This window comes from Miniopterus natalensis, chromosome 8 (genome assembly GCF_054644295.1).
Source record: "Miniopterus natalensis isolate mMinNat1 chromosome 8, mMinNat1.hap1, whole genome shotgun sequence".
NCBI classification, from domain to species: domain Eukaryota; kingdom Metazoa; phylum Chordata; class Mammalia; order Chiroptera; family Miniopteridae; genus Miniopterus; species Miniopterus natalensis.
The window spans coordinates 63422552-63447795 of NC_142088.1; the positions used below are offsets into that span (position 1 = coordinate 63422552).

At 35.7% G+C, this 25244-nt stretch overlaps 1 protein-coding gene and 1 pseudogene across 1 annotated transcript in view; one reads left to right on the forward strand and one right to left on the reverse strand.

Annotated features, from left to right (window-relative positions):
• Positions 1–25244, forward strand: part of LRP1B (LDL receptor related protein 1B) — a 1257096-nt gene that overhangs the window by 123523 nt on the left and 1108329 nt on the right. The window lies entirely within an intron of this gene.
• Positions 19135–19233, reverse strand: LOC148092630 (U6 spliceosomal RNA; annotated as a pseudogene).

Below are 25244 nucleotides of genomic sequence, written 5' to 3' on the forward strand. Positions count from 1 at the left end.
TAAATAAAGCCCCATCTCCTCCCAATTTGTTGACACAAAGGATTTGGAGTTTGGGTTATTAATGTTGGTTTTTAGTAAAGCTAGAGTAAAGCATTTTCCCAAGACAGCCTTATATTTCTGTAAAGCTATTCTAGGTTATCTGAAATCTAGCCTCTGCACTCATAGATTACAGAAACTATCACATTACCCGTATTGAACACATCCATAACATGTAACCATCTTATTTCTATCCTTACTAATATAACAGCAAGACAATATGGCATGAATCACTTGAAGACTGAAAGAGAAGCTTCATTAAGCTCTTCTGGCCTTCCATGTAGGAAGACAGAATTGAGGCAGTACTTCAAACCTTAAAAAACAATCTTAAAGAAATGATAAATGTGTATCTTAGAAAGAGTTGTGACACTTAATGACTCCCAGGTGTACATTAAACCTGGGAACACTTTGGTCCAGGGCTAACGATGTCTTCCCCAGATCTAGTGACCTGAGAAAGAGCTAGATGCAAGTGGTGGTTATGCCGTACTGGGTGCCTGAGGGAAGACCCAGCAGATGAGCAGGGGACACACACAAGCCAGATGGGGAGTTTCTCAGGATCCCTACACTCCGCCAGGGCCTGAATGTGCTCCAGAGACCATTCCCAGCACCGTTCCAATAAATGTCCCTTTTAGCTTAAGGTAGTTCGAATAAGGTTTCAGTTACCATTCACCCAAAGGGCCCCTGATTTAGGTCATATTTGTCAAGACACTGCTCCTGTGAAACCATAGTAACTCTGTAGCCTTCCCAAATTTTCAGCTTCTTGTAAAACTATTTTCAGAGAGCCTGATTTATATTCTATTACAAATACATAACCAGTATGAGAAAACGTCATGTAATAAAATATGTAGGCTTTTCTACCGTTTCACCTTTGTAATGTAAGGTCAATTTCCATTGTAAAGGACCCCCCGGTCCTGCATTAAATAACTACAGGATTTTGAATACAAGTCCCTGTATTTGAACGGTTCTAATTTTTAGTTGTGTTTCAATTCCTTCCCAAGATTTTGAGTTATGTCTTTTCCGTCACGCTTAGATTATCTCTGTGAAGCAGTCACAGGAGTATTCAGCATCCTAAAACAACTCTGTAATTGTAAACTTGAAGAACACATGGTGCCTTAACAGCTCTAGCTAAGATTCTCGTGAAAAAGTTTTGTGGAAAGTAGCTTTACAAAGAATTATAAGCCACAACTGTTGCACATTCCCAACTCCTAGTACTCATCAGATTCTGTGTCTTCATTTATTGATTGATTGGCCTAAGGCTCCATGAAATGCATTAGTGTCCTGAGGTAACTTAGCCTGGATTGTCTAAATTTGATTCACTGCCACAAAAAGACTCAAGATCACCTGATGCCATAAAAACTGCCTGGCATATCTTGAACTTCATTCAAATTCATAGTATAATCTCAGTGGTCACTCCTTTGCAAAGCCTGTATACTAGAATATGTAAGTGGAGCTCCCAGAATTTAAGTAAGAATCTGTATGTCTGACTGGATGTGTAGATCTTACAGGATGTGCATTTGCAGGGTTTTACTGACGCCAAGAGCATTCTGCCTGCGTTTGGAGCAGAATCTGCATTAGAAGTTGCCGCTTTCATTTCTATGACACATACTAATGCAATCTCTCCGGCCTGGACTTCTTCTGGGGCCGTTATAACTTGTCAGTTTGGTTCAGTCTCTAGTCCCCACTGGAGGGCTTCCTCACGACCTCCGCACACGATGGTCTTGAAACACGCCTGCTAATATACCCCCTAAATTACAGCATCGAAAACACCGGCACAGCCCTGAAATATCGCAGCGACATCCCCACTACGCTGTGGGTTCAATTGGTGGAATTTAAGTCTCAGAACAATAACTGATACCGGTGCTTTGGTGTGAACTTCCCTTACCTTTCAGTTTCTTCAGATGCCTTATATTTACCCGAGGCAGGACTATTGGGGGATCATGTCATAACATTGCATAATTCTAATGAAAGCCTTCTAAGTTTTTTTTATTATATAACTATAATACTATTGAAAGTTAAAATGAAAAAGAGTCACCAGTCTTCCCAACCATAATAATTATTCCACCCCACAGACACTTCTGGCATTTCGTGTACAATGTCCCTTAGAATACTGAGCAGCTATAGGAGGCCCACTGTCAGGAAGCCCTTACATATAGCAACAGGCAGCCATTCTTTGCTGGGTATGGATTTGATTACAGAGTAGGGGGGGCTGTGAGCTATTTTTTGTGGACTAACAGCAAAGCAGTAGAGTGAGGGGTTGGGAGGTTTGGATTCTATCTGCCAGTTAAATGATCTCAAAAAAAATTATCTGAATTTAGACTGTCTTAATTTAAAAGAAAGATATTGAGCTTGATGGTTTCTAAGGTTACATTTGTTCTATTGTTCTGTGAAAAGAGCAAAGTTAGTAGCTTTATAACTGTTGTGATCCTCCCTTTGCTCGGTCCTGTCCTAGTCTGAAGCCCACTCCTCCTCGTATGACTGAGCCTCAGCAGTGCTTGTCTGTCATTGCCACTAACAAGACACCAAGAAACCAAATGTACCACTACATTTACCCATATTCTGCCTTCACATCCATTTATCCGGTCCCGTACCACACTACTCTGATAAATTATATTTTCAAACAAAACCTAGGGTAAATAATGACTTTATTTGGTTGTATTTCCTTCATAAAATTATCTGGCTTTATTTATGTATATATTTCTCCAAGAAATAGCTTCCAAATTGAGTGTGGGGTTTTTGGGTTTTTTTTCCTGGAACCAAATTTCTCTTAAGAAATTGAAGAGAATGTTCTCAATGGGAAGCATAAAAGAAAATTCCACAAGGAGACAGTAATCGAGAGCTTTATAATGTCACTACCACGCTAAATAGGGCTTAACTTGAATAGGTGGAGAGATGTTACCTTGGGACTCATATCTGGTAAAATTGAAGGAAGTTGTGTGTTATGATCTGATCTCTATATATTATGTATATAATGAAAATAAAACCTGTTCTAAAATACAAATGGGAACAGAAACCATTTTAATACTGTCTGTTACTTTAAACTAGTGTAGAAGTATCGCATATTTTTAAAAAGGATTAGCTATGGGCATGATTTTAAAATACATAAAAATTTTCAATGGTTTTGTATACTTTAGATGCTCAACATATTTAAAATGTCACTTTATTAAAATGATATTTTATTATACAACATTTCAGTGGCATATGTATTGTGAAAAATTATATAAACCTGTAATACAAGGTAATCCTCAGATAAATAGTTCATTTATATTAAGGTTACTACAGTTAGCAAATAAAAATCCAGACACCCTGTTAAATTTTAACTTCAGGTAAACAATAAATAACTTTAGTATAAGTATTTATCATACAATTACTTTTAATATTATTATATTAAAAATTGTTCTTTGTCTACCTGAGATTCACATTTAGTTAGATGTCTCGTATTACATCTGACAACCCTTGTTATATGTTTAGATATTATTTTTTATTTTATTTTTATAGATTTATGCTTATGAAATCTGGAGAAGTATGCATTACCTTTGACACTAATTACGGTAAACATACTATTGAAAAAATAGATTATCTTGAATGTAATGTAAAAAATTAAGTGAACAAAGGTGCTTTGCTTTTGAGAAAGGAACTTGTTGGAAAGAATGTGTTACAAGGCTGTCAACTTAGCTTCTCTTCTCTGTAGTAAAGTCTGGCATGGATAATATTTGAACAGTTAATTGTATTTAACTATATATTCAATGCCTGCTTAAAGTGCACAGCACTTAAAGAATGTTCAGACTGAAGATGATGGGGATAGTTATCTGCATAACTAGAGTTTGCAAACAATATTTATATCAAGAAATATTCTCTTACACTATACATTAAAATGGAAATAATGGGAGATATTTAGAGAAATTAGAGATTAGTGGGGAAATAGAACAACTCTAAGACATTGTGGCTTATGTCTTATGAATGAGGTTTTGGAATGGACTTTTACAAACTGACTCACTAGATGATTTTCTTCATCTCAATATGTTTCCCATGAGCTTATTAGATTCTTTGAATATGTTCAAACATCACATGTTCTTTGAGCATTTCATTCTTATTAATTTCTAAGTCAGATGAATTTCAAGTTACCACTGTAATAAAAACCTGTTTTCCTTGTTTGCACCCTCCCTGCCTCTCCACACCAATCCTGTGTGTACATGGCAGCAGAGTAATGTTTGAAGTATGATCTCGTCAATACATTGTTGAAAAATCCCTCAAAGCTTCCCTTTGTTTTTATTATAAAATGCAAAGGTTTAACATGGCTTGAATCAACTGGATCTACCTGCTTTTCTAGACTCATTGCTGGTACTTCTGCTCCTTACTATGTTCTATGTGTGTTTGACAGCTCCCTGGAGGTGCCAGGTTCACTAGGAAGCAGCTAAGTCCTATCAATGCCCCTCTATGTTTTAGACTGAGCCTAACATCTCAAGCTGGGCAATCAGAGTTACGGCCTTAGGTAATGGGACAGGGATCTAGCTGAGAATGTACATGAAAATGCTCTTTACATTAGCTTTCACCCTGATAATATATCTCGTGCATTGGCCTTCATTCTTTAATGCATTTATGTCAATCCTGGATTCAAATATATATATGTGTGTATGTATACACACACACACACACATATACATACACACACACACACACACATATATGGAGAGAGATATTCATATATATATACATGTATATATATATATACATGTATATATATATTCTTTTAAATTTAGACTGGTTACTTATTTTTGCCTTACTACTAATTTTGTTACTCTTAATCTTAGGTTTGTCTCTAACCCAGTTAAATTGTCTGGTCAACTATTTGGGAAATACCACCTTGAGCAATGTGGACTCTTTCTTCTGTGTAGTCTTCCCTAAAACCACCTTTCAACCTGGTCTAGGAAAGTGGTTCTCAAATTTAAGCATGCATTAGAAATAAATGAATGGCTTGTTAAAACACAGATCGTTGGGTCCCATCCCCTGAGTTTCTAGTTCCATATATATGGACTAGGGCCTGAAGATTTGCATTTCTCACAAGTCCCCAGGTGATGCTAATGATGCTGGTGTGGTACCAGACTTTGAAAACCCCATTGTTCTAAGCAAATTCAAAGTAAAGTCTAAATGGCAAATTATCTCCTTACCATAAAACCAACCCGCTCACCAAACCTTATATGCCTAAAATCCATTCAGAGAAATGCTCAAAATAAGTTAAGTAGTATTAGTGCCTGAAATTGTATCTGTAAGACCATTTCTTCTTTCCACTTTCATAGCCTGGTCATTGGAACAGATGTAAATATACCTACATATGTTTTTAATATTTTCAATCTTCTACCTCCTCAACTTATTTTTAAGCCTAACTGTCACCCTAGTGCAGTATGGTGCCTCTGCTTTTCCACCCTCAGTTTACCCTAAGCCTCCCCAGCAGACTGTCTTTACCCCCTAGGCCCCTACTTGTTCTCAAGACAACTCTGCAGATAACTCCCAGTTTCATTCTGGAAGGCTCTGTTTGACCTGCAATTTGTGTCATGAATTGCCCTCCGAAGGTGTCCCAGTTGAACATAATCCCTCTTGGAGGAATAGGTTAGAAGTTTAGTCTGTGCTAGATTCCCTATTAATTAATCATGTCTGGACTCATCTGCCTACAACCACATTCTTTTGTTGTTCCTAATCCTTAGGTGATTTGATTTTCTTCCTCAAGGATTCAAAAAAAGCATGAAAAGAAGGATTAAATGCTGCTAGCAGACTTGGTTAGAGCAGGAAACAGCTACGGGAATTGAATCCCTGACCCCCTCCATTCAGGCATGACCGGAATGGATCCAAAGAGACAGAACACGTCCAGGAAGAGAGTTCTGAAGGTTTTGACAATTTTAACTGTATCTATACTTTCTACTGCACTCAGCTCCCACTTCCAAATTAATCTTCTGCCAAACTTACCTTCTCACCCCTGAGATCTGAAAGAGCACATTCATTTATTCGTTCTCTCACCTGACAAAAACTTATTGAGCACATTCTGTAGGCTAGAGGTTATGCCGGGAGATATGATCTCTGCCTCGAGAAACACACAGAATGAAAGGGGAATGAATATATTAGAAAATAAGATGCCAAATTTTAGTGCTGTCATAGACCTCTGAACCGGATTAATGTGGGAGTACATAGGGCAGGGGAGACAGGAAAGAACTCATGAAGAAATGATACGTACTTTTACTGTACCTCTAAAGACAGTCTGTTGCTGGTACAGGGATTGGAAACAGGGATTATTATATACAACCCTGTAAAGTAAAGGCAATAATTTTATATTTCTTTTTTTATACATGGGATAAGTGAAATGTCTTGAGGATCAGATTATGGGACTCAATGAATGTCATGAGCTTAATTAGTGGTGGAGTTCAGTCAAAAGCACAAGCTTTTTCATTGCAGGTCCAGTCCCTTTATACCATCCCAAGTTGGATGTTTCCTCTCAGCACAAAACTGAAGAGGATCTTGTTTAATTTAGGACTTGCTGGCTGCACATTTTTTCCCCTGAATTGCATGATTAGCCTCACGATAAAGTCTTCCAAGTGAGTGTTGAATGAAGAGGTCTCTCAGGATAGTCTGCCAGAATGTCGCATATCTTTGTATTTAGGCACGTATTGTTTATTTTACTTTTTATGTAGAGAAAATAATACAATATTTTTTTTACTATTTTTGTTACTTAAACCTACTTATATTTATTTCCTGAGCTCTTATTTGTATACTTCAAATAATAATTAAAGTTTTCAGAGAAATGTAATTATTATAAATTAATTCATAGGTTTATTTATAAGTAAATAAAACAATAAATAAAAGTAATATAAAGAGCTTAGAAGATTGAATATGAGGGTCAGAATATGTATGCGTCATTTGCATAAATGACCAAGCATGTCTGTTCTCACTGATAATAATCCAGCTTTGTAAAAATCCTGCAAAATTTATAAACAGGTTCACTAGAGATGCATTGTTGCTCTTAGCCAGGGAATACAGCACTATACTGTGGAAACAAATGAACCCCCAAAGCTCAGTGTCTTAAAATAAAACAAAACTAAAAAAGCTTTCTCTTAGTGTGATCTGCTTCCTCTATCTTATTTATAGCTATATCATCAAGAACACTTGGCTTCTAAGAAAGCTAGGGCAGGGAAGAGAGGGCTGGAAGTTTCCTTGGCCATTTTTTTAAAAAACTCTGCCATACTTCTGCCCACTAGAGTGATTAAAATGAAATCTATGGTTCCAACGTAGCTGCAAAGGAATGTGGGAAGAGAAACTGGTGAACACACACCATTCCCCCAACTAAAGCCTTAATCTGACAATGTCACAAAATCAATACTGTTCTCATACTCCCTTCTCCTTCTACCTGGGCCCTGCTTCCTTCACCCACAACTTGTCTTCACCATTACCTGAATGCCATAAGCCCTTTGAAGATTTATGAGCAATATTAAGAAGAGAGAGGAAGGTGGGGGAAGGGAAGTAGGAAGAGAAACAACTATATAAAAATCAGAATCATCATTGCCTTTCTCTAGATACCCACTGTTACAATCTTGGCCTGACTCCAGCCTTGCTGCTTGATCATTCAATAACTAGAACCTTATGGCTTTTAATCTTCCTCAGGGGATGGTTCTCCTCTCACTTCATGAATAAGTGAACCCATCCTTAAAGCCTTGTTTGGGTTTTCCCTGACTTGTGAAGCCTCCCCTGGATTTTCGAGCTGATTTTCCATTCTCCTGATTACATGAACTTTTTACTACTTAATTACTGCTTAGATTGTTTCACACATTTCCAGGAGTTCTCTTCATAACTGAATTATAAACATCTTGGTGGATTGTAACCTGTCCTACTCATCGCTACATTCCCAATTAGCAAAGTACTCCGTATATAGAAAATGCTCACTAAGACTTAATTAATGAGTCGATTAACACATTGTTTTACACAAGTCATTTTCTTTATATCACTTAGCACAGCCCTGTGCATACAGCAGGCCCTCAGTGAACTTCTGCAGATTGACTGACTCTCCTTTTAAACGCTTTCAGATGAAACAGTGGCCATGGAAGATGTACAGGTTGGCTCTCAAACATATTTTATAAGAGCAGTTTTTGTTTTATAAATTGAACTTACTCATATTAAATCATATCTGTCTTCACTGTATACATTTGGTTTTCAAGCATATACACACCAAGTTTCAATGCAAACAAGGAATCCTCCTCTATAATTTGGCAAAATGAATATAAAAGTTAAGATGCAACTCCTTGGAAACTTTACCCTGACTCCCCATTCTAATTCCATGCAAACAGGGACTAGAAAAAGTTGGCAAAATTTTAGTTGATAGAACTTAGAGATTTGTGCAAATACCAGAACAAACAAAACCGAAATCAGAGTGTATCACATTAAGCATGTAGCATGGTGGTAGCAAGTTTTTGTGTTTAAATCCTATGAGGTTACATGTCTTATAAAATTTGATATAAGAACTTACAATTCCAGGAAATTTTCTTGGCCTGAAGTTTCTTAATTTTTTTTTTACTAAAATGCACTAAATCTTAGCAAACATAAAGCTGTCTTCTAGTTGTTTGTTTATGTGTGTGTGTGTTCCCTCTATTTAGTATCTATCTCAGAAGTTGTGTAGAAACTACTTACTCTTTGGAGTGTGTCCTAGAATCCACATAGTGGGAACATTTAAGCCTCAGTCTGTAAGGACTTATCTATAAAAACCAGATGTAGTAGACTCAGTTGATCAAAGAATTTGGTTAATGAGACTTAGAAAAACAAACAAACATGTCGATGCCCACTTTGCTAGGATTAAGTATTTAGTTCCTGGAAGATTAGAAGATTAGTTGCTTTAAATCTGATTTTTTTTTTTTTTTTAATTTTAAAAATTGATTTGAGAGAGAGAGACACTGATTTTTGTTCCACTTATTTACGCATTCATTGGTTGATTCTTGTATGTGCCCTGACCAGGGATCAAACCCTCAACCTTGGCCTATCAGAACGATGCTCTAACCAACTGAGCTACCAAGCCAGGGCTAAACCTGATTCTTAAACCAGTAAGTCATACTCCACCTGTGTACAAATAGAAAGAGTAATGATAATAAAGTAAAAACCATGAAAAAAAGCTATTTTTTTTCTGAAGAATTCTAATGATCTCATGTCTGCTACTAACCCCTTTTCTATTTTCATCTGAAGACTTGGTCAGTAACCATGAGGCTGAGATCTGTGGCTTCCAAGGCTGCTGGAATAGATTTTCTCTCACAAGGGATAACTCTGAGTCCAGTCAAAGAGTCATAGGCAGTCCTAGCTGGTTTTCTCAGTGGTTAGAGCATCAGCCTGCAGCCTGAAGGGTCCCTGGTTCAATTCCAGCCAAAGGCACATACCTCGGTTGCAGGCTGGATCCCTGGCCCCAGTTGGGGTGTATGCGCTGGGCAGGCAATCGATGTGTCTCTCTCATACTGATGTTTCTCTCTCTCTCCCTCCCTCCCTCTCTCTCTCTCTCCCCCCCATCCACTCTCTCTGAAAAGAAATGGAGAAGATATCCTCAGATGAGGATAGGAAAATGAATGAATGAATGAATGAATGAATGAATGAATGAATGAATGAACGAATGAATAGCATCATAGGGACTTTGAAGGCCATGCAGTTTGCTGCTCTCTACCTTTTCTATGCAAAGAATAAATTCTCATGAAACTCAGGGAGAATTTATCCCAACCTTAAAGTTTTGCTAGAAAAGGAGCTTCCTTTCCTTAAGACTCTACTGCAACTTTAGACAGTCCTCACTGTCTTATAGCTCACCCTGAATTCTCCTAGTCCATGTAAACTCATGGTGTTTTTAAATGCTTTCAGAAGACCACTTATATTCATTTGAAAGGTACTCATTCCATCATCAGCTTAAACATTCTCTCTTCTCCAGATGTAACACTCTTTATTCTTTTGAGTTTTCCATTAAAGGCCATTATATATGCCTAAATTTATATATCCCTAAATTTTTGTTTTGAGGGCCGTTATATATCCCTTAAATCCATCCATGGTAGTGCTCTTTCTGTTTTAGTTAGTACTGTTCACTATTTATAAATGATTGTGTTGAGTGAAGATGCCGAGTCTAAGACTGATGCTAATGGATAAATCAGGAGGAAATGAGTGCCAAGAGACATTTTTTTCCAGGGGTGAGAAAGTAATGTTGCTGCTTCTTTTTGTGACCCATGACCATTCATCAGACGGCTGGCCAGGTTCACATTGATTCTGCCCAAGGAAAAGATGTATTTTCTATGAAAAGCAAAGTAGCCCATGTGGACATCACACTTTCTATGATTATTAAACACTCTACAATAATATATTGAAATATTAAATATAGCATTTCCCCCAAGAATTTTAATTTAACTAGTTATCACAGTACAGAAAGAAAATAATTGCTCAGAGAAAGAAGGAATGATGGTGCAGGAGAAAGAACAATGATTTTATAGTTGAAAGAACTAAGTTTTAGGCCTAGATATAGATAGATGATAGATATAGATGGGTAGATGATAGATGATAGATGATAGATAGATGATAGATAGACAGATGATAGATGATAGATTAGATAGATAGATAGATAGATAGATAGATAGATAGATAGATAGATAGATAGATAATGATGATGATGATAGATAGATAGATGATAGATAGATGATAGATGATTATAGATAGATGATAGATAGGTATAGATAGATATAGATGATGATAGATGATATAGATAGATGATAGATAGATGATAGATAGATAGATAGATAGATGATAGATAGATAGATAGATAGATAGATAGATAGATAGATAGATAGATAGATGATAGATAGATGATAGATGATAGATGATAGATAGATAGATAGATAGATAGATAGATAGATAGATGATAGATAGATAGATTAGATAGATAGATGATAGATGATAGATAGATGATAAATAGAGATAGATATAGATAGATAGATGATAAATAGATAGATGATAGATAGATAGATGATGATAGATAGATAGATAGATAGATAGATAGATAGATGCTAGATAGATAGATATAGATAGATAGATGATAGATGATGATAGATAGATAGATAGATAGATAGATAGATAGATAGATGATAGATAGATAGAGAGAGAGAGATAGATAGATGATAGATAGATGATAGATAGATGATAGATAGATGATAGATAGATAGATAGATAGATAGATAGATAGATAGATAGATAGATGATAGATAGATGATAGATATAGATAGATAGATAGATGATAGATAGATGATAGATAGATAGATAGATAGATAGATAGATAGATAGATGATAGATAGAGAGAGAGAGATAGATAGATGATAGATAGATGATAGATAGATGATAGATAGATAGATAGATAGATAGATAGATAGATAGACAGATAGATAGACAGATAGATGATAGATAGATAGATGATAGATATAGATAGAGAGATCTGATACAGATGGATAGATTTATTTATATGAACAACATTTATTGATCTCCTATCATGTGCAATGTGCCATGACTTTTCCTGGAAACATATTTAACCTTCTAAACTTACTTCAATCCTTCCAACCTCCCTCTGAGGCAGCTGTTGTCATTATTCCCCGTTTTGCACACAATGAACCAAAGAAACAGGGGAGTTAGATATTTTCTCCATGTCATAAAACTAACATGTTGAAGTCAGGGGCACTGCGGTGTCATATATTCAGGCCTCTTCCCACAGCATCAAAAACACCTCTTCATGACACCTGCAGAATAAGAAATGCGCATTCAACATCTGATGCTCTCCTCTTTGAGCCTTTTCAGCTCAATTTTCTACCTGGATACTTTTTGAAACAAAACACTAGAAACCTCTTTTTAGTAGACCAATTTACAATAATGTCCAGTAGCTTGCCCATATATTTATATAGAAATTTGGAGACCTAGGTAACTGCATGAACAAGTCATGATATCGAGGCAGCTTCTCCCACAAACCTACATTTCTGAAAATGTTCTGTAATACAATTTTCACATGCATCTCATTCTAGCTTAAAAAAAAAATACCAAGTAGTATCTCACTGTCTCAAATATTTGTGCTCCTCAATTTGTAGACATGAATGGAAAAGCCTTTATTGCTCAACTCCTTTTTTTTTGGCCAACTCATAGATGCATGCTGGTGAAATACAATTTTCTGAAGTCTGTAGACTGAGGAAGGTACTTCTGTTACCTTAATTATTGTATTGTTTGTAAATCAAAGTGACTTCAAGAGGGCCAGCCTTCCAGTAGTTCCATTGCAGAGGCCCAGATTAGAGTCACTGCGACTGCAGCATAGATTATGTGGCAGGCATTAGAAATAGACCACTGCTTTTGTTCGGCATATTAGTAATTCTCTTATCACTACTTTTTAATTTCCCGTACATTTCAGATTGACTTTCCTATGAACAGTATTCTTTCATCCCAGTTTTCTTGCCTCTTTCAATAACTTGACCCTTATGTTTGTCTTTTAAATGTGAGGTTATCATTGTTCTCGCCCCATCCTCTAATTGTATTGGTGATCAGTGCTTTCACTGCATGATTTATTTAGCTATTATTTGACCTGAATCACAGTTGACTCAGTTTAGGTATAAAAAGACTTACTACAAAAGTCTTGTAGTAATTTTAATTACTTGTCATTTTAATCTCTCTAAGAACAGTTTTATTCTCTGCTATTTCACTTCATGGTCAGTGCCACTAAACCTTGCTTTGTGTTCAAAGGCTTTGCTCATCCCTCCCATATATGGTGTGGGCTGTGTCGGGACCTCATTCTTTGTTTTCCCTTCAAACTTTTCTCACGCCATCCCTCTTCTTTTTCATACCCTCTCTGATTTCTCTTTTCTAAAATAAATAGCTTGCCCAGGATTGTGCTACCCAAGAAAATATCCATCTCCAAGTGATTTAAGGAAGTCTATATATACTTTCTATGACCTCTATTAGGATGATAGTCATTTTCTTATGTGGAAAATTGCCACGTAGGTAATCAGGAAAGTACTCCCCTTTCCCTTGTTCTACTTTTCCATATAAATGTACACACTCAGGTTCATGTGATTGGAAATTGTTCAGCCCTTGCAGTTTGGAAAGAGCTTCCACTCACTTTAACATATGTAATTGTCAACAGGCGCAGAAAATTAAGCAAATTATCTAGGGTCATATAGCATGTAAATGACAGAGTAGAAATTCTCTCATGACTTTTTTGCATGCTACATCAACAGATTACAAAGGCTGAAATGCTCTGTCATGTTGAATTAAAAACAGATGCTTCTGGAATCTGGCTTTATCTTGGAATAAAATAATTCATTATTTCAATCCAAAACAACTTTTCAAGAGTGATATTGAAAGTTGAAATATAAGATTATTGAACAGTGTTATTAATCTTTATCCCAGGGCCTCTTCTGAGGCAATCAGGACTCAAAACCATCACCTGTTTCTATTTTTCTTTTTCTCACCCAGGCGTATTACCTTTCATTGTCTGGTAATATTAGAGGCTGTAACATGTGCATGAAAAATGTTTATGGAATATAAGCCTTCATAATATCATTTTATGGGTAGGTTCCTTGGGAAATATTTAACTACTATTGGTTTTTAGAATTACAGCATTGCTTTTAAGAGTTTAAAGTGAGTTTTAAAGTGTTTTAGGAGCATCACTAATTCAAAGCCTACTTTATTATGTTTTAAAATAGGTTCTATAACCCACTAATTTAAAATATGAACTATACATCCTATAATAAAAATAAAATGAATATTCAGTGTAGTATTTAATTTTTAAAGTTAATCACTGCAGATTCACACCTTTTTTTATAACTCTTTATTATCAAACTGTGTATATCAATGTTGGGGTCAACTGGAAGACCATACGGTAAACTCCAATGGTATCTGGATGCATATTTAAAACAAAATGAGATGCATTAGATCTCAGTAACATACATCAAATGACACAATTGTTATATTTTTATGATACAATTATTATTGCTGGCACTTTAAACAAATGGGATTTAAATCATTTCAGCAGACTCTAATTTTCTCAATAAAGAGGAGGGAAAGATAATTGAAAGTTAATGAAAATAGAAAATATACACCTCCATGCAGAGTGCTTATAGCTATTGTTTGCATGAGTAGGTATTTAGAAAATTAATTTCAGCTCTCTTTTTAACAAACACTTACTAGCTATATACTACAATGTGCCAGGCCCTCAGGATACAAAGACAAAAAATTGATGCTCCCCACCATTAAAAAAACTCTCATTCCGATATAACATTCTCTGTGTAAAGAATGAGATGTATGAAAAATATTGTGGGAACACTAGTGAAGTACAAGTATTCATTTTGATTGTATTAGCAGTGGCTGGAGGTATTTTGTGGGAAAAAATATAAAGAAAAGGTGCCATGTTAATTGAAGCTGAAGGATGAGCAGGAAGGACAAACACGATGAAATTGAAAGAAAATTAGATTTAGGTACCTTAAAGCCAGGATAAATCTATATTTGACCCATAAGAATATTAACTCTTTTGTCATGCACACAAAAGTATGTGCAGTATACTCAAAATCAAAATAATTCTCTTACTACAAGATTTAGATATTTTTCTCTTGGATAAATATAGCTGTACTTATCTTCATCTTCAGCATCTCATCGGGAAAACAAAGGAATCATTTAAGAAGCTCATTTCTCACATCAGCAGAAGAGAATGTGAGGCCTGGGGTATGAACATCTCTTTGGTTTTCTCTTTTTTGTAGTTGATGCTGTTGAAGTCCAAGTAAATTGTTGCAGGTGATTTCAGTTATTAGTTTACCATTCGCTTTGGCTCAAGTTTCTGTTGCTGAATCATCATTTCCAAGGTGAATCCTTCAATGTGAGTTTTCAGGTTTGGGAACCACCATTGCATTTTCTTTCCCTTGTCACATACATCTGTCCCTGTGCTTAGAAGGCAAGTCTTAGAATATAAGCTCATGGCTGTATAATACGTAACAAAAAGGAAGGGCGCGTGGCCGGGCTTTGTAAAACACAGTGTGTTACAGTGCCACCTGTTACACGGTCTAGTATTTATTTGCTCGGATCTTTGCAGTGCAGTTAAGCAGAAAGGGGATGTTTTTCTGTGATAACCCCGAAGGGATTCTTCAATTGGAGATCTAATGAAGATAACAAAAGAAATATGTAAGAATGAAAACCCATACAATTAACTGAGATAAAGTGATATATTTAACAAGCAAAAATAGATGCAGAAGATTTAGGAGACTGTTCAGTATGATTCTAGTATAAGGATTCCTGGTCAGTTAAGAACCCATGAAAAACCTGCTTCAGATATGGCTACATAGTGTCTCAATTTTGACTCTGGCTGGGATCTTGCTCCTGTGGCTTTGTCCTACGTCCATTGATGCTGTCCCATGTCCAACATTAGTGCTATCTCATCCTTACCTAAAACGTGCTTTGAATATGTCTTATTTTTTAATTAACTATCACATAAGTCTTCGCTTGCTTGCTGTTACTTATGAGCCAAGGAACTAGTCCCCTTTCTCAGTTTGCATTCCACTCTCTGCCTTCCTGTGACCTTGGACTCCAGTGTTTTGTCTGAAATTCCATTTAGTACAGTCTATTGTGGTGTAAACTGACCATGGCTTGTCACTCATTCTCTAAACAGAACTTATTTCACTTTCATGGGTATCACCATTAAGCATGCACCTGGCATTAGAATCTTATTTCTCTTTCCATCCATTTCATGCCCACTGTGTGTGAGCATCAGAGGAGTTGAGCATTGGATCTACCTCACACCATGATCCAGGGAAGAGCAAACCAGCACCAGGTTCTTGACAAGCGTAAATAGAAAATATGTTCACCAAACTCTCATTGTCAGTCATGTTTTCATGTCCTTAATTTTCAAAGTGTAGAAAAGAGGCTCTCCTACCTCACAATATCTTTTGCACAAGAGTCAATAGACTCCAGAGGATTTCCCACAGCCAACTGTCCCACCGCCTGCAGAAGCCTCTCTGGAGCTGCAGCCAATACCAAGATCCATTCTATCTGCAGATCTGGAGCAAGGGCAAGATGTGAAGCAGTTTTGGCAGGAAATCCTGAGCTGGAACAGGACCAGCCACCAAGCCTAGCAAAAAATTACCCACACCTGCACTTGCACCTGCTCCTGCACCTGCATTGGATCACGGCAAGAATTCAAAGATGGCACTCTGGAAACAGCAGCCCTGAAGAGAGAGCCATTACCTGCACCTGCACTGGCTCCTGCAGAAAACCCTGAGTGGGTACTGGATGCACCACCCCTGAAGGGAGAGCCATCATCTGCATTTGCAGAAAATCCTAAGTTGGTACTAGATGTACCACCCGTGAAAGACCAGTTGGCTCTGGAACCCTGCTCAGCTCTAGCTATTGTGCCTCTGCTTCAGCTCTTTCACCAGATTTTTTTCTTTTCTTTTCTTTTCTTTTCTTTTCTTTTCTTTTCTTTTCTTTTCTTTTCTTTTCTTTTCTTTTCTTTTCTTTTCTTTTCTTTTCTTTTCTTTTCTTTTCTTTTCTTTTCTTTTCTTTTCTTCCTTTCCTTTCCTTTCCTTTCCTTTCCTTTCCTTTCCTTTCCTTTCCTTTCCTTTCCTTTCCTTTCCTTTCCTTTCCTTTCCTTTCCTTTCCTTTCCTTTCCTTTCCTTTCCTTTCCTTTCCTTTCCTTTCCTTTCCTTTCCTTTCCTTTCCTTTCCTTTCCTTTCCTTTCCTTTCCTTTCCTTTCCTTTCCTTTCCTTTCCTTTCCTTTCTTTTCTTTTTTCTTTTTTCTTTTTTCTTTTCTTCTTTTCTTCTTTTCTTTTTTTTTGAGAGAGCTTTCTCTTCATTGACTTGTATAATTTTTCTTTTTGTTTTATATTTTATAGTTTTAAATAATTACAATAAAATTTAAGGTTTTATTTTTTTTAAAAAGTATGTTCCACATCATGTGTCAACAGGGATATGCAAATTAGTACAATAAGGAGATGCCACTACACACTTATTAGAATGGCTAAAATCCAAAACCCTGACAAATCCAAATGCTGACAAGGATGTGGAGGAACAGGCACTCTCATCCTTGCCAGTGGGAATGCATAATGATATTGCCACTTTGCTGCACAATTGGGCAGTGTTTTACAAAACTAAACATACTCTTAAAATGTAATCCAGCAATTTACACAAAGGAATTAAAAATTTGTGTCTACTAAAAACCTGTACACAGATGTTTTTAATGATTTTTATTAACAAAAATCACTAAAACTTGAAAACAACCAAAAAATGTTCAATAGGATGACTGATCAACTATGGTACACTCAGACAATAAAATATTATTCAACATTAGAAAGAAATGTTATTAAACCACAAAAACACATTAGAGGGACCTGAAATGCATTTTACTAAGTGAAAGAAGCCAATCTGAAGAGCTTGCACACTCTATGATTCCAACTATATGAAATTCTGAAAAAGGCAAAACTATGGAATGTAAAAAAGATCAGTGATGGCCAAGAGGTCCAGGGGTGATTGGGGTCTACATGGTTGGAGTACAGAGGGTTTTTAGAGAAGTGAAAGTACTCTGGATAACACCACGATGATGGACACATGCCATAACACATGTACCCATAGAATGTACACCACCATGAGCGAACTGAAATGTAAACTATGGACTTTGGGTCATTACCATGTGTCAGTGTAGGATCAGCAGCTGTAACAACTGTGCCACTCTGGTGAGGAAAGTTGGTAATGGGACAGGCTATATAAGTGTGGGTGCAAGGGAGACATGGAAAATCTTTGCACCTTCCCCTCAATTTTGCTGTGAACCTAAAACTTCTTAAAAATGTCGACAAGAAAAGAAAAAGGGATACCAAACAGACACTGTAGCATGTTTACAGTCACCAAGGGCACCCTTTGAGGAATGGAGAAACTGAGTCTCAAAGAGACTAAGTAATTTACCCAAATGCACACATAATCTACTTGACCTTCAGACTCTGTGGTATGGCCAACCACACTGGTGAAAAGCTTAAAATACAGACTACTGTGGCTCTCCCTTGATTTAGGCATTTGCTGTATTGCAAGAAAGCCTTGCATTAAGTGAAAATCTGAGTCAAAAACCCTATTTTTAGCATAATCTTACATTATAAAACTGAAGCAGCATTTGGTACCAAAATATGACTTCCAGAAACATCTTTTTTAAAACTGTGAAATTGACCTTGAGGGGGAAAAAAATATTTCTTCTTTCCTGTGCACAGACCTTTTAAATGACTTAAAGAAAGGCTAAAATGCTTTATGGTGAACTAATGCAACTTCAAATATAATCCTATTGAACATTAATTGGAACAGAATTAAGGTGAGAGTTTAAAGTGCTCCAGAAAGAGAGAGGGGTAGGTAGGGGTTTGATTCCTCCATGATTCTTGATGAGGCTCTTCCTGGGATCCACGCAGGGGCATAGATAGCCAAGCAAACCCCAAGTCATATCAGCACTACAGGTTCCCTGACGACATGGTCATGTCTCCCTTCATGCCCGTCCTGACTGCTCTTGATCCCCTGGGCCTCTGAGGTCCGTGGGTTTACACCTCCTCCATCAATAGGAGCACTTTTCCTGCTTCTGGTGCTGATTCTCAATTAGAAGACATTGCTAAGGCCAGCTGCGACCTCTATATGGTGACCTAGGCAAAGACTTCTCTTCCCTGCAGCTCCCCCTTAGTTCCTCTGCTTAGGTCTACGTTCTCACAAGGCACTGAATCATGGAACTACTTTTCACCCAACATTGGGGCTTCTACTGATTTTCTATCACGCAACTTTTTTAACACTTTGGGACTGGTCTTTATTGGTGTGTCTCTTGCTATCTCTGCTCTGAACATGCAGCCAGTATAGGGCAAAGACACACAGGCTGGGTCTTTGACCAGGTTGCCCCTTGCTGTTTCACATACTTCTCAGTGTTGCCTCCTGCGTAGAAGCCTGGTAATAGCCTTGTTTGGTCAGATCCTTGTGAAGTGTTTGGGTTTTTTTTACATGTTTTTAGTATACAACTCTATAATTTAGCATCTATATGCACTACAAAGTAATCACCTCCAAAAGTCTAGTTACTATCCATCAAAAAATAAGGAATACTTCAGAAATTTGCATGTCACCCTTGTGCAAGGCCATGTTGATTCCTGTGTCTGTCCAGTTTTAGTATGTGCTGCTGAAGCCAGCACTGTTAAATACTGGTCACCACCGCTGCATGGTTCTAATCCTCCTAGGGCAGGGGCACTAGCTATCTCACAACTTTTGATGTCAACAACTTCTTGTTCCCACAATGGCTTCTGAGATGGTTTTTACTGTATTAAAATAGCAATTCAGCTGTAAAAAAAGATAGGAAAAAATGTAGTTGTTTATATTTAAAAAAAAAAAGAAGTCCAGAGTGAGAAAGCCCAGGGCTACAAAGTTAGCAGAAGGAAGGAAATGACAAAGATCAGAGCAGAAAAAACCATAATATAAATACCAGGAAAAAAATAACAAAGATCAATGGAACTAAGAACTGTTTGGGGAATTTTTTGAGGGAAAAAAAATATATATAAAATTGACAGACCTTTAGACTTAAGACAAAAAGGGAGAAGACTCAATAAATAAAATCAGAAAAGTAAGAGATGTTACAACTGATATCACAGAAATAAAAGAATTGCACAAGACTACCATAAACAATTATATGTCAACAAATTGAATAACCTAGAAGAAATAAATTTCTAGAGAGGTACAACCTACCAAGCTTGAATCTTAAAGAAATAAATCATCTGAGCAGGCCAATAACAAATAAGGAAATTGAATCAGAAATAAAAAATCTCCTAGCAGTCAACTCTAATTAAAAATCTCCCAACAAAGAAAAGCCAGCACCAGATAGTTTCCTTGGTGAACTCTACTAAACTTTTAAAGACACATTAATACCAATTCTTCCCAAACTCTTCCAAAAAGTAGATATCAAGAATACCCCAAAATGCATTTTATGAGACCAGAATTACCCTGATACCAAAGCCAGATTAGGACACAAAAAAAGAGAGTAGATTGGTGGTTGAAAGGGCCTGGAGGATGAGGGAAGTAGGGAGACGTTGACCAAAGGGTACAAACTTCCAGTTATAAGGTAAATAAGTTCTGGGGATCTCATGTACAGCATGGTGATTGTACTCGACACTGTTGCATTCATTATATTCTTGAAACTTACTGAGAGAATAGATCTTAAATATTCTCAACACAAAAAGGAAATGGTAATTATGTGAAGTGATGGAGGTGTTAACTAATATTACTGTAGTAATCATTTCACAACATCTAAATGTATCAAGTCAATATATAGTACACATTAAACTTACACAGTATTATACGTCAATTACATCTCAGAAGAGCTGGGGGAAAATTAAGCAAGTTGTCATTTTAAAAAAGCCAAGGGTAATTTTCCCCCCTTCTGCTGAATAACCCATTAATGTGTCTTTCTTGCCCAATACTGCTGCTGCTGCTTTATCAATCCCATGTATTTTCTGTCATTGTACATACATTTGCCTTAAAAAATGAAGTTTACAGCAAGGTATTCACAAAGCAAAAATTCCAAACAGTATAGAATTATACAAAACAAAACATTCTGGTCTCCCTTCACTTCCTCCCCAACTCTCACTCCCTTCCCAGAACTAACCATTTCAGCAGTTTGGAATAAATTTTTCTAGGCATCTTTCTGTGCATTTACATATATACATATGTATGCCAGATGGAATAGACACAAATATGTTAATAAACATAAACATATGCATTGTTCTGTGATGTACTTTATTCATTTAGCAATATGCCTGGCAGGTGATTATATGATAATACATAAATTTCTACCTTACTCTTTTTAACAACTTCAAAAGTGTTCCATAATAGAGAGAAACTATGAATTTTTTTAACTACTTTCCTACCATCAGATTTTTAGTTGGGTTCACATTTTTACCATTCAAATGTAAAGCAATGAACATTCTTGTTGATATTAGATTATATAATATAAATTATATGATATAAAGTTAATACATAATACAAAATTATATGACACTTTTCAAGATTAAATTCTACAAGTGGAATTGTTATGTCAAAGAAATATTCTACAATTCTAATTTTGATAGACACTGACGATTGCCTTCCAAATGGACTTTACCAATTTACACACCAACCACAGCCTTTAATATTTGATATTATTTTTCTATTTAATTAATCTAAGGTTTTGTCAGCTTTATGAATGCAAATTTATATCTTAATATTTTAATTTACATTTTTCTTATTATTAATGAGATTGAATTTTTTTCACCTATTTTTGTACCTTCAATTTATTAGTTTGTGAACTTCCTGGTAATTCCTCATGTCCATGTTTTTTCTATTGAGTTGTTTGTTTTACTAATTTAATAAAATAATTTATACATTCCAGATATTCATAATTTGTATATCTCACTAATTTAGTGGTGACACCCAATGTTAAGCAGTATATATTTATTGCTTACTTTTATATTCTTCTTTATACATGTAGATATTAAACTCCATTAGTTCAGAGTCCTTATTTTATATATGTTCTATCATTTTCCATACATAATGTAGACACAGTAAGTATTCACTTAATATTGATTGTCAATTAATAATAGAGACTACAATGGCAAAATGAAAATAAGGGTGAACAGAAATGTGCTGCTGACTCAATGCCAAGAGTGGCACAATCCTCTCTGGGTCAGTCGTGGGTTCTCAGGTAAACGATCAGTCCTGAATTTAAGAATGAAAGAAACCTGTATCCCCAGAGATATAACCAACCATTTTTGGTCTGGTCAGCCATTCACTTATGAATTCATTATTTTACATATTCACTCATCTGATGTGTTTATGTTCAATAATTTGTTTAGCTCCCTTCATCATATTCACACGGAAAGGTGTGTTACACCAGAATATTTTCAAAACAAACTATCAGGAAGTCATGTCTGAAATGTTATTCAGTATGCTGCCTGTAAAAGCCAACTAAAACATTTGGACACATTCCAGTGGTCAAATCATTCATTTTGTAGAGTGTTTAAAATTTTTAATTTAGTTTTTATTTAATAAAACTGTTTTTCACATACATATTTATAAGCAATAGAATTATGCAGATTTTGTGTTTGGATGTAAACATTTTTAAGTGAACAGAAGACTAGTTTTCTTAGAAATAAAGAATACGTATATTCAAGATTCAAGCAAAATATAGTAGCCCCTTTTTCATATTTCAACGTTTCTCTCACCCCAGTTAGCACATCCACAACACTCCTGAAAGCCTTTACTTACTGATTTGCCAGATTTCGAGGTAACACCCAGTGTGTTCCATTCCTAGTCATGGAGGCATGGTTTGTGTTTGTGATTGGAAGAATATGGTTTTCTCTAATTGATGTTTCAAAGGCTTGAGGTAATTTTAATTAGTCTTATATGATGCCTGTTGTGGGAAAAACTGTCTTTCTCATCCTTCCTGTATATATAATTCTAGAGCAGGAAATTAAAAATTATCTTTCTCTTTTTCTGGGGGGCAGAGTGTTTGAGAGACGAATTGAAGTAAACGTTTGTCTCAGAGCTGTCCTTGGTGGTGAGTGTGTGTGTGTGTGTGTGTGTGTGTGTGTGTGTGTGCTTGTGGTTTTAGCTAGAGAGCTAAAAATTTGTTATACAATCAAGTTCAAAGTTGATTCCTCTTAATTATAATATTTAGAGAAGTTTCCAAATATCAAGACATTAAAATGGTCATTTTACAATAATAATGAATAAAGAAATAATATTTTTACATACCTTTACTCAGTGGAAAATTTTATCAACAGGAAAATCAGTGGTCCATCCAAACTTACTTGGGTTACTCTTAGTTTAGTCATGCTACTAAAGGTCTGCCAAAATTCTAAATAAATAAACAATTTATGAATTTAATGTAAATATAGAAAGAATATTCATTTTAAATGGCTTTTATATGTTACAATAAAACTGTAAATTATATATTGCATATACACTCAATATTTATAATGTTTAATTAATGCTCTATCATAATTGCTGAAATATTATAACAAGAGCATTAAAATATGTAGAAGGGAAAAAAAAGGTTGTGCTTACAAAACCTTCAATTTTATTGCCTATTGCTACAAGCTATTTTGGGAAATTAGAAGATTGTCACTTATCTCTTCTAGAGGTTATCTTTATTTTTTTCTATCCTTAAAATAAGGGGCTTAAACTCCGATATATTCTAAATTTCCTTCTAGCTGTTAAAGTCTACAAAAGACTGTAATTTTACTATTTTAAATGATTACAAAGGTTTATTGTTTTTATAGCTTTGCTTTTATGAATTTTGTTGGTTATATCTATGATTTATTGAATGCAAAGTCCTGCTCAGGAATACAGCTCCCCAATTATAACATTGTTTCTACGAAGAGAGAATAGTATGTTTTCGGATGAGCCTTTTTTGATAGAATTTATATGAGCAGGTTATATCAGAAATGGGGCTGCTATGTGTGTTTCAGTTTCTCTCAGAGCTAATTCTCCCAGTAGGCTTATTTGTTTCCTGTATACTCTTTAAAGTGTACTTATTGTATTGCGGGAAATAATTAGTCATGTTTGATAATTTTAATCCAAGTTCTAAAGTTAATCTCTTTGGGATCAAGGTCAAGGAACTTAAATTTTTGGTACCCTTTTCAATTTCCTTTTGACACAAATGTTTAAATGGAACAGTGTATAACATGAATTCTATATTACTCTCTGCTATGCTAATTCAAGAACATTAGCACATGTGGCTAATTTTACTTTAGATTGTTTAATTTTTATAGTCTTTTTCCCCCCAGAATTTCAGCAATCCTTTAATGGAGCCTAAGTGTGCATGTGAATATTCATAAAATAAGTATATGTTTAACAACTACAGAGTTTCTGTTTGGGATGATGAAAAATTCCTGGAGATGGATGGTGGTGATTGTTGCACAACATTGTGAATGTATGCCTAATGCAACTGAGCTGTACATTTAAAAGTGGTAAATTTTATCTTAGTATATTTTACTAAGACAAAAAACATAAGTATAGCAAGATCATTACATTCATTATTTCTGGAATTAGACTTGTAAATTCAAAGGAAACCATTTCCCTGGAAGAAAAAGAGTCAGAGAATAGTTCACATTTAATATTTGAGGCTTTCTATTTTTTTAATGCTGGATTCTAGATACCTAACTACCCCCAAGCAAGTCTGCTGAAATAATAATTTGAAAGTAATATCTGTCTCAAGGGTATGGTGACCTCTGTGGGCCTATTAATTCCAAATCCATACACATGTTTATAGCTCTTTCCTTATACCTGAATATTCACCTCTGTCATTTTGATGATATGGATGTGAATGGAATACACAATTACAGTCACTGTAGTCAGAACAGACCAACTCAGAGGGGATACTGGCATCCCCACAAGTGTGCAGAGCTTTCTCTTTTGAGTTATTACGTATTATGCAGTTTTCCTGTATTTATCAGAGGCTAATTATCACCTTATTCTTACAAGTGACAAAAGCAATGTATAAATGAGGGAGTACAGAGAAATATCCAAAATACTGTTCATGTGGAAAAGTCTAAGTTTGAAGATGAAAGTCATTTGACATTGGGGGAAAATGTGAAAATCATAAACAAATTTGATGCTCCTTAAATCCAGAACCTATTTAAAGTCCGTATGTTTAAGCTGTCACCCTCTTTTAGGGAAGGATGGTCCTGTCCAAGAGAACAGCCTTTGGTTTCACTTCTACAGTGCTTAACGCAATACACTCTCACAGTACAATTGGCTCCAAATATTTTGTTGTTGAGATTCATTGGGGCAGAGCCAGGCCAACTTTGAGCAAGAATGGTCAAGTTCTATGTCATAGTATGGTTGACTGCTGTCATTCTAGCTTCATTAAGTCTTCTTCCTGCCTCAAATGCCTAACTCTGTTTGGTGTTAGATCCAATAAAAAATTAAAAAGTTAAAAATTAAAAAAATGAAAAGATTACCCATACTCTCAAACAGCTTTTTTCATAATTGGAAAATTTGTGTTTTAAATAAGACTGAGGAAATAATTTCAGATTTAATCTGTTTTTTCTATGAAAGATTAAAAAAATATATGGCACTGAAAATTCTCATTAGTCTAAATTTCTTCAGGAAGTCTTCAGGATACAGAAAAAATAGAATGGACTAGGTTTAAGTAGAACTACACTGATAGA